This window comes from Malus domestica, chromosome 07 (assembly GCF_042453785.1).
Source record: "Malus domestica chromosome 07, GDT2T_hap1".
Lineage (NCBI taxonomy): Eukaryota > Viridiplantae > Streptophyta > Magnoliopsida > Rosales > Rosaceae > Malus > Malus domestica.
Window position 1 is genome coordinate 35,585,728 of NC_091667.1, and position 10,270 is coordinate 35,595,997.

Here is a 10,270-nt window from a genome sequence, read left to right on the forward strand (position 1 = left end):
TTTTTGCATAATATATTTATAATGTTGACATAAAAATTGACATTAAATTATGGGATGTCTTGATAGTTCATAAAGTGTCCACTTTAACAAAATCCCTTTAGCATTCCTCTATTTGCAGTGGAGGCACATTTGTCCCCTCAAGTGCATCAAAATATCAAAGTCTCTTTCATTGGTTTAATTGCTCGCCTGTGGGAACAGCCAAGCAATTTTCTAAACAAAGGACAATAACATCAAATTAATATTGACTTATACGCTCGTTTGGTCGGTTTAACAGTTGAAATGGCTTTTTAGCTACGGTCAGCTGTATCATTGCAAGATAATAACTAAGTAAAGTCGTGTTTGGGCCCAAAATAATAGTTTAGGCCGAGTATAGAATCATTCTCGCCCCGAAAGGCCTTGCGACAAGAATACCATGGATCGTTCAGTACGTGGGCCTCCAAACCTAGGTCGGCTAGGTCATAACGCAAGAAGTCAAGTCCTAGTGCAATGAGGAGTCTCGGCAGGACTAATAACCCGGAAGCGAATCCGGCTCGGTTAAGGACTAGGTTCACAATCCTAGTGAAAATAGGACTGGTCGAGTTGGTGCTGATCAGGAGAAGAAGACCTAGTCCGAGTAGGTTTTTAACTCGACCTTAGGAGGAGCTGTTGCTATAAATAGAAAAGGTTGTGCATCATTCAAAGCCCTGCAAATCAATACAAAACTGCCATGCGCAAACTCTCAACAACTTGAGATTTTTTTCCTTCTTTTTCGCTGACACATCTTCCGTTGGCATCAACAGCACTGTGGAAGCAACCAGTGATATCTTAAGTCGGCATAGATAGCTCTGTCACCGTAGAATCAGTCGATCTCGCAGTATCTTCCGTTGGCATCAACAACACTGCGGCGAGAACGGTTGGTTACCTATCCAAGTCTCGGTCGAGGAGGATTTCCGGGTCCTTATTGATTGAGGTCATCTCATCAGCCTTCTCGGCGAAGGGAGGTGTTACGGTGTATCGAGCTCAGCGCATTGCACGCCGAGTTGTTTTATGATTGGATACTCCCAAGTAGGATTTAGAGTTCGGCATTCAGACGGTCGAACCACATTCACCATCAAGACTTATATTTGTTTTAAGTATTTATGCCCTTACACTTTGGTGTCGATTCGGCGAGAGTTTACTCTGACGAATAACATTACTGTGACCGAATCTGATGACGACGATTCGTGAACTTCGTAAAGAATAGTAACCTTGTCTTCAAGTTCGAGAACCCAAGAGGCCGAGACGCGTTCCTTCCTCGGTCGTAATCGCAAAACGTAGAAGTCAGCCGCGCACCCAACGCGACATCAACAAATTTACTCCTCGGCCGAGTTCGACCGATGAGTTGGCACGCCCTGCATTCATCGAAAGACGTAGTTAGCTTATAGATTACTCGGCATGCGCGCCACGTAGGCTTAGTAGTTTCTAGGGTCAACATTTTGGTACGCCCAGTGGGACCCGATGCTAAACTACGAAGTTCATGCCAATTGAAACACGATCGGTAAAAAAGAAAACAGCTATGGGAAAGTCAACAGCCGATCTACCAAATCAGAGCATAGGACACCATGTGCCACAAGCGCAAAATCCCATCAGCGCCGTGAGACCTGAGTCCACGAGTGCAACTCGCCGAGAAAGGGAAGTTAATCTCGGCAGTCAGGTTCGCAGTCTTGAAATTCCCGATAGGAACAATTGCGTTCTCAATGAAGGAGTAATAGAAGATTGTGATGAAGATGGTGGCGAAGGATTCGATCCACCCACAAGGTCGTTTCTTCGAAAACGGCTTGACGAGCAATCTCGGACGGTTGAACAGACATTGAATCGAGAAATTGATAAGCTTCATGACGTGATACGCAATTCCAGTGAAGCACAAACCAGATTACTCGAAATACTAGTTAGTAAGGTCAGCGATGGTAGAATTTTCGATCTTGCCCAGCATTTGCCGCCGAGGAATAATCTATTATCAGGTGCACCAGCGAGCCAATTCCTGCTCGGCTCAGGCCAATTCAATTGGAAAGAGGAGGAGGGTCGAATAGTAGGTCAGAAGGATCCGACCATAGAGTGGAAGTAACGCCCGTCGATATGACCGAAGTTCAACGGATGATCGATTCGACCATGAAGAAAGGGTCGAAGTTCCCTAAGTTTATACACCCGTATCCAGCTTACGTAGAACAGGTTGAATACCCTAGAGGTTTCAAGATCCCGGATTTTAGTCTTTTTGCCAGAGAATCATCTTTATCCTCGTTAGAACATGTAGCTCGCTTCACCGCACAATGCGGAGACGTTAATAGTGATTTTCACAAGCTGCGACTTTTCAATTTTTTGTTGACCGGCTCAGCGTTCGCTTGGTGTATTAACCTCCCACCGAACTCCGTCCAGAGTTGGGAGGAGTTGGTCGAGAAATTTCATGAGCAGTTTTATCGGCCGGGAATGGAAATGTCAGTATCCTCACTAGCAATGATGGCTCAGGCGTCCGACGAATCACCAATGGATTATCTTACTAGATTCAAATCAGCCAGGAATTGGTGCCGAGTACCTCTCCCCGAAGTTGAATTCGTTAGACTCGCTCTGAACGGTCTTGACATTGAGTACAAAAAGAAATTCTTGGGGGCAAACTTTCGGGATATGTACGAATTAGCCCAACATGTCGAGCAGTATGATTATTTGCTTCGCGAGGAAAAGATTTCGAAAGCTCCATCTCGGGGGATGATTTACAAGAATCCTGCTGTCAATTATGCATCAACCGAGGATGAATGCGTTAGTGTGAATGCAGCTGAGATAGTGATAGATAAGCCATACGTTTGCAAGGCACTGACTCAAGTTGACTCTAAGGAAGTCAAAATCCGCTCGGCTACTGCATGAGCACTGAAACCGTCAAAAGTTTATACTTTTGATATTACAAAGGCCGATGCAATTTTTGATCAACTGTTATCAGCAAGGATCATCAAACTTCAGCCTGGGCACAACATTCCCAAGGCTGAAGAGCTTAAAGGAAAGATATATTGCAAATACCACAATTCGAGCAAACACACGACAAACAATTGCGTCGTGTTTCGAGATAACTTCTAAAGTTGGATTGATAATGGCAAACTGAAATTCCAAAGAAGAAGATGAGTGTTGATACTAACCCGTTCCCCACGACAACAGTAAATATGGTCGATGCGTGCCTACCTAAAGACAAAGGGAAAGGGAAGGCCGAAGATGTTGCGACGCAACGTTTTCGGTATCAGAATTCTCGGCCACGTTTCATGGCTGATTTTCGTTCAAACAAACCGCCTACAGCTTTAACGGGACCCACTATTGTCAAACCTATGATGGATTATAGCACCGATGAAGACAGTGGGACGGCAGTTTTGTGCAGTAAATGTAGAGCAAAGGTCGGCAGTGAGGCAGAGGAGAAGCCCTCTTCGCTTATAACGGAACGACCTACGGTCGCAACCCAGCAAAAGGTTGCCAACGTAAGCTAACATCAAGGGGTTTTTTATAGGCTCGGTCCTAAAGTGAGGATGGAAGAGGCACCCTCAGTCAGGCGGCGCCTTGATTTTGATGCTTCATTTTATGACGAGGACTACTATAAACGTAATTCTAGCAGTTCAGAATCATCGCGGAGCCAAAAAACTTTCAAACCTCCCAAACCTAGCGATCAACGTTGGTATACATATCATTTTTCGAAATGCGTCTACATTGCACTATCCAAATCCCAGAAACGCCGGCACCAAAGGATAGATTGCATGGCCCGCCGATAAGCGGCCCAAGAAACTTTGGTCCCTCAATGGCAGCCGAAGGACACAATTGTTACTGATGATGAACGACCACCCCCAGCTATTATGACAGAGTTGGTTCAAGGGAAACGGCTGGTCAACCAAGATGTCGAAACCATGTTTGAAGAGGCTGATAAACGGATCAAACTCCTTCTTCGGTCGGGGGAGATGAAGGCACGCCTCGAACATTTCAGGCAAGAGGCCGAAAGCAAATTAGCCCCGCCAGCCATACAAAAACCTTTGATCAAAATTCGACGGAATTTGCACCCACTGTTCCTCGGGGAGGCTTTGGAATACATGCGAGAATTTCATAAGAAACATTCGGCCAATGATCTGTATGGTTTGCCGAAGGCATGTCAGGATACAATTGATCTAGTCCTGACTTGTCCTGATGCCGAGCGAATTATTCAGAAGACCTCAGACCCAGGATTGAAAGCAAGGTTCCAGCACATACGAGAAGCTCGTGTCCTTGGATTTGAAGTCGACCCATACACTGATATCGACGCAGCCGACCTTCCTTTCTCAATGGAGGACCTTCAGTATTTACGATATCACTTCGAAGTATTTTTGGCTGTTTCTCTCTTCGGCCTTACGACCGATGAAATAGCACGTGTTGCGCGATTGGATGCTTATCTCGACACCAGGGATGCCCGGATACACTACCAGGAGTAGGCTCGGATCTTGACCCTAAGCACACTGTCGATCTCAACCTCACTTGAGGCAATCACGCAAAACCAACAAGCTGTCGAAGCAGCACCGCATGATCAAACCATTGAAGAAGGAGCAGAAGAGTCTCTTTGTCCAACTCCGACAACAACGGAAGCAGTAGTCGCCGACCAGACGAGAGATGAGGCTAGCGATGAGGATCCTAACTCGATGGGCCCATTAGTCTTAGATAACATGGAAATCAGTATGGTCCATGTGTTACCCGCTGTTTTTCAATCCAACACAGCTCAGCCGAATTTCCTCGATGGTGATGTAGTCGCCGAGGAAGCCGGCCATGTTGATTTTGTATCTGTTGCTGAAGTTGACTCTACAACAAAAGATGACAATATCAGAGCAGCTTTGGTCAAATTGTTTCCTCGCTCACTGTCGGCCAACCTCTATCATTTAAAGCCATTGTATGTGACGGCCCATATCGAGGGATATCCAATTTCTAAAGTTTTTGTCGACTGTGGAGGTACCGTCAATATCATGCCTATGAACATCATGAAGGCCTTACGTCGCTCTAATGACGAACTTATTCCGTCAGGGATCACAATGAGTAATTTCGTCGGCGACAAATCCTAAACCAAAGGTGTACTTCCGTTAACAGTGAATATTGCCGGTCGTAGTCACATGACCGCCTTTTTCGTGGTTGATTCCAAAACCGAGTATAATGCATTACTCGGTTGAGATTGGATTCACCAAACCAGTTGTATTCCTTCCTCATTGTATCAAGTGCTCATTTTTTGGGACGGCAAATCGGCCACTGTTCACCCGACCGATAGCCAACCCTTCAAAACTAACATGATCCAAGCACGGTATTATGATGACCACGTCGGCTACATTACTTTGCAAGGCTTCAATGATGAAGGACGGCCGACTCGGATTTCTGTTCAGAAAGCTATCGAGGTTGGCGCCGAGACTGTCCACCAGGATTCGGCGAGACTCGGATTAGCCAACTTCCTTCCCGAAGCCAATGTTTGACACCGATCGGGAAGAACGTAGGGTCGCGGTTTCATCTACTATGGAACAACTGCTGGCCCATTGGTATACTATATCTAAACAACCAAATTCAGGCGTTAACCTCGTCGAGTTCCTTGCCGAAGGAAATAATGGTCCTGTCTTATCTCTTGACAAAGTTTAAGCCACCCCGGCCGAGCTCGAAGATCATCAGCCCCAAGTTAAGGACCACCTGGAAGAGATTAATGTTGGGACGGCCGACGACCCACAACCTTTGTTTATTAGTGCTTTACGTCCCCAACAAAAGAAGGACGAACTTCGTGCCTTGCTTACGGAGTTCAAAGATTGTTTTGCTTGGAGCTACCATGAAATACCCGGCTTAGATCGTACTCTTGTCGAGCATGAATTACGTATTAAGCCCGGATGTAAACCTTTCCGGCAGCCACCTCGTCGATTCTCGACCGAAGTGCAACTCGGCATCAAAGACGAACTGATTCGACTTTTGAAAGCCGGGTTCATTCGGACAGCTCGATATGTGGAATGGTTGGCGAATATCGTTCTTGTCTTAAAGAAGAATGGTGCATTGCGCATCTGCATCGATTTCAGAAGTCTGAATTTGGCAACTCCCAAAGATGAGTATATAATGCCAATTTCAGATCTGTTAATCGATGCCGCGGCGAATCATGCGATCTTATCCTTTATGGATGGACATGCTGGGTACAACCAAATTTTCATTGCCGAAGCCGATGTGCACAAAATTGCTTTCCGCTACCCGGGGGCACTCGGCACTTACGAATGGGTTGTTATGCCATTCGGCCTCAAAAATGCCGGCGCCACATACCAACGGGCAATGAACACCATATTTCATGATTTAATTGGAACCATCGTCGAAGTCTATATCGACGATGTTGTAATTAAATCCAAACAACGGCGGACTCATGTGGATGATCTCCGACAGGCTTTCCTTCGTATGCGCCAACACAATCTCAAAATGAATCATGCCAAATGTGCATTCGGTGTGTCGGCCGGTAATTTTCTCGGTTTCTTGGTACATCACTATGGGATTGAAGTGGACGAAAATAAACCACGTGCAATCATCAGTGCTCCACCCCCGACTACGAAGAAACAGCTGCAGTCCTTACTCGGCAAGATAAATTTTCTCCGCCGATTTATAACTAACTCGGCAGGGAAAATGAAAGCGTTTTCAACGCTTTTGAAACTTAAAGACTCAGATGCATTTATGTGGGCTGACGAGCATCAGGCGGCGTTTACCCAAATCAAAGTCTCCCTCACGACACCACCTGTCCTTGTTCCACCTCGGTGCGGCTGAAGAGTCCATCGGCTGCCTCATTGCCCAAGATAACGATGCCGGGCGAAAGCAGGCCATTTTTTACCTCAGTCGAAATCTTAATCAACCGGAGATCAATTATCCCGCCGTTGAGAAGCTCTATCTTACCGTGTTCTTCGCCGCCTCCAAGCTTCGGCATTACATGTTTCCGTCGGTCACACAAGTCATTGCCCATACCGACGTTATCCGGTACATGCTAACCCGGCCAATCGTAAAAGGGAGAATTGGGAAGTGGACGATGGCGTTGTCCGAGTTTAGCTTACAATACGTGCCCCAGAAAGCTGTCAAAGGCCAAACATTGGCCGATTTCCTTGCTCACCACCCCTCCCCCTACGGTTTTAAGGACACCGATGTTGAAATCGGCATGGTTGAAACACACGACAACTATTGGACGATGTATTTTGACGGTTCCAGTACTTCATCCTCGGCCGGCGTTGGGGTTATCATTCAATCTCCTAATCACGATCGTTGGTATTTTTCGCTTAAGTTGGATTTTGACTGCACCAATAATCAGGCCGAATATGAAGCCCTTATCATCGACCTTGGCCTCCTTCATGACTTGCGGGCCACCCGTGCCCTCATCCTCGACGACTCTGAGCTTGTGATTAACCAACTTAATGGGTCTTTCCGCTGCATGAGTTGTACCCTGGCACCCTACCATATGGTTGCCAGCTATTTAGCCGAGTTCTTCGACGGTATTACGTTCGAACATATTTCTCGGATCCATAATACCGACGCGGACGAGTTGGCTCAAATTGCCTCTGGTGCACAACTCTTGGGAGGCAAGCTAGGCCGAGAAATACCGGTGTTACGACAACTATACCCGACCTTGGTTAACCAGTAAATCCTCTGGCGCGACGATGTAATACGCACTCGAGTCATGTCTTTACCTTCGTTGCTAGACCGACAAGACACTATAGAGGTTTGTACCATCGAGGCAACACCAGATGATTGGAGAAAACCCATTATGCAGTACCTTGACAATCCCAATGGAAAACACAGTCGCAAGACACGAGTCCATGCCACGAACTATGTCACGTACCAAAACGAGTTATACCGAAAAGGGGAGGATGGATTGCTACTGCTATGCCTCGGCCCCCAAGAGGGTGTTCGGGCGATCACAGAAGTCCATGAAGGGGTTTGCGGAGCTCATCAATCCGGACGAAAAATGCAATGGCTACTTCGATGACACGGTTATTTTTTGCCAAGAATACTAAAGGATTGTATCGAGTTTGCACGAGGATGCGTACAGTGCCAAATCCACAGGCCTATACAAAGGGTCCCGGTCGAATCATTGCATTCGGTCATTAAACCATGGCCGTTTAGAGCATGGGCCATGGACGTAATCGGTAAAATCACGCCATCCTCCGGAGCTCCCAAGCACGCATGGATAATAGTCGCAACCGATTACTTTACTAAGGAGGTCGAAGCAAAATCATATGCCGAGCTAACGTCTAAAGAAGTTTGCGACTTCGTGGAGGAACACATTGTGACCAGATTTGGCGTACCAGAAACGATCACAACTAACAATGGAACAATCTTCACAGCCGAAAGGTTTAAAGAGTATACGGTAAATTTAAAAATTCAGCTCGAACAGTCTACGCCGTATTATCCATAAGCGAATGGGCAGGCCGAGGCAAGTAATAAAGTGTTGATCGGCATCCTCGAAAAAATAATAAAAGAAAGACCCGACATGTGGCATTTGATGTTGAACAAGGCATTATGGGCATATCGAACATCGCCCCGATCGGCGACTGCGACAACCCCGTATGCATTAACCTACGGACATGATGCAATGTTACCAGTCGAGTTAAGCATAAATTCGTTGCGATTAATTGAACAAAGTAGTTTGTTTAGCGCCGAATATAATCAGTCAATGAGACAGGAATTAAAGGATTTGGAAGAAGCGCGACTTGATGCTTATAACTTACTGGTGGCACAAAAACGGATTACCGAGCGAGCCTATAATAAAAAAGTGCGTCAGAAAACATTCGGCGAGGGTGAATTGGTTTGGCAAACGGTATTACCCGTAGGACTAAAAGACCCTAAGTTCGGCAAGTGGTCGCCAAATTGGGAAGGGCCGTTCGTTGTGCATAAAGTATACGGAAAAAGGGCGTATCATCTTAAAGACCGGACCGGTGTAGTCCACAGATTACCAATCAATGGGAAGTTTTTGAAGAAATACTATCCGGTCACATGGGAAATGCGAGAATAGAAAACCAGTTCATTCAGATTGATAAGCATGTACAAAATGAGTAAGTCGATCGGTTTACATTCAAATACATTTAAGGTGAAGAAGGTAGAAGAGTGCCGAGCAGGGCCTTCAGCTACAACCACCGCACCTCGGCGAAGTGAGGTGTTACGGTGTATCGAGCTCGGCGCATTGCACGCCGAGTTGTTTTATGATTGGATACTCCCAAGTAGGATTTAGAGTTCGGCATTCGGACGGTCGAACCACATTCACCATCAAGACTTATATCTGTTTTGAGTATTTATGCCCTTACACTTTGGTGTCGATTCGGCGAGAGTTTACTCTGACGAATAACATTACTGTGACCGAATCCGACGACGACGATTCCTAAACTTCGTAGAGAATAGTAACCTTGTCTTCAGGTTCGAGAACCCAAGAGGCCGAGACGCGTTCCTTCCTCGGTCGCAATCGCAAGACGTAGAAGTCAGCCGCGCACCCAACGCGACATCAACAAATTTACTCCGAGGCCGAGTTCGACCGACGAGTTGGCACGCCCCGCATTCATCGAAAGACGTAGTTAGCTTATAGATTACTCGGCCTGCGCGCCACGTAGGCTTGGTAGTTTCTAGGGTCAACAAGTCGTCAATCAAGTTTGCTTTTTATATGACATAGGTCTTTTAATCTGACGTGACGTAGGTCTTTTATATGACGCAAGTCATTTTGTAATATGCATGGTCTAATAATTTAGTAGATAAGATTCATATATATTAGAAAAATTGTATAAATATAATATAAAAATTTTGATAAGAGTAAAATTTCGATTTTACAATGAAAGCGTAAATCTGTTACCAGAGTAATAATAGAGGCCCAACTCATCAAAGTGTATAGAAATAATTACGGTAAAATGACAACTTTTTTGGTTCTTTGTCTATAGAAAGATTGGTTGAGAACTTGAGATCAAACACGCACGACTACTAAACTCCTCTCTCTTCCCCTCTCCCTCATCATTAGAGCAACTCCACCGGGAACAAAATGTCCCAGCCCTCAGTCCAAAAAACAAGCCAGCCCTCAGTGAATTTGCTCCAGCCCACAAAATGTCCCAGCCCCCAGCCCATGCCAGGCAACAGGCCAGCCCATTTCGGACAGACCCAGATGCCGGCCTATTGGCTGGCGCGTGCAGCAGAATCGCGCCTGTGCGCGAGTAGAAGACAGGGTTGCAGGCGGCGGGGCCCACTTGTCAGCCCACTTGTGTTCACCCGGAATAGGGCTACGTGGCCCTCCTCAGTGCCGTTG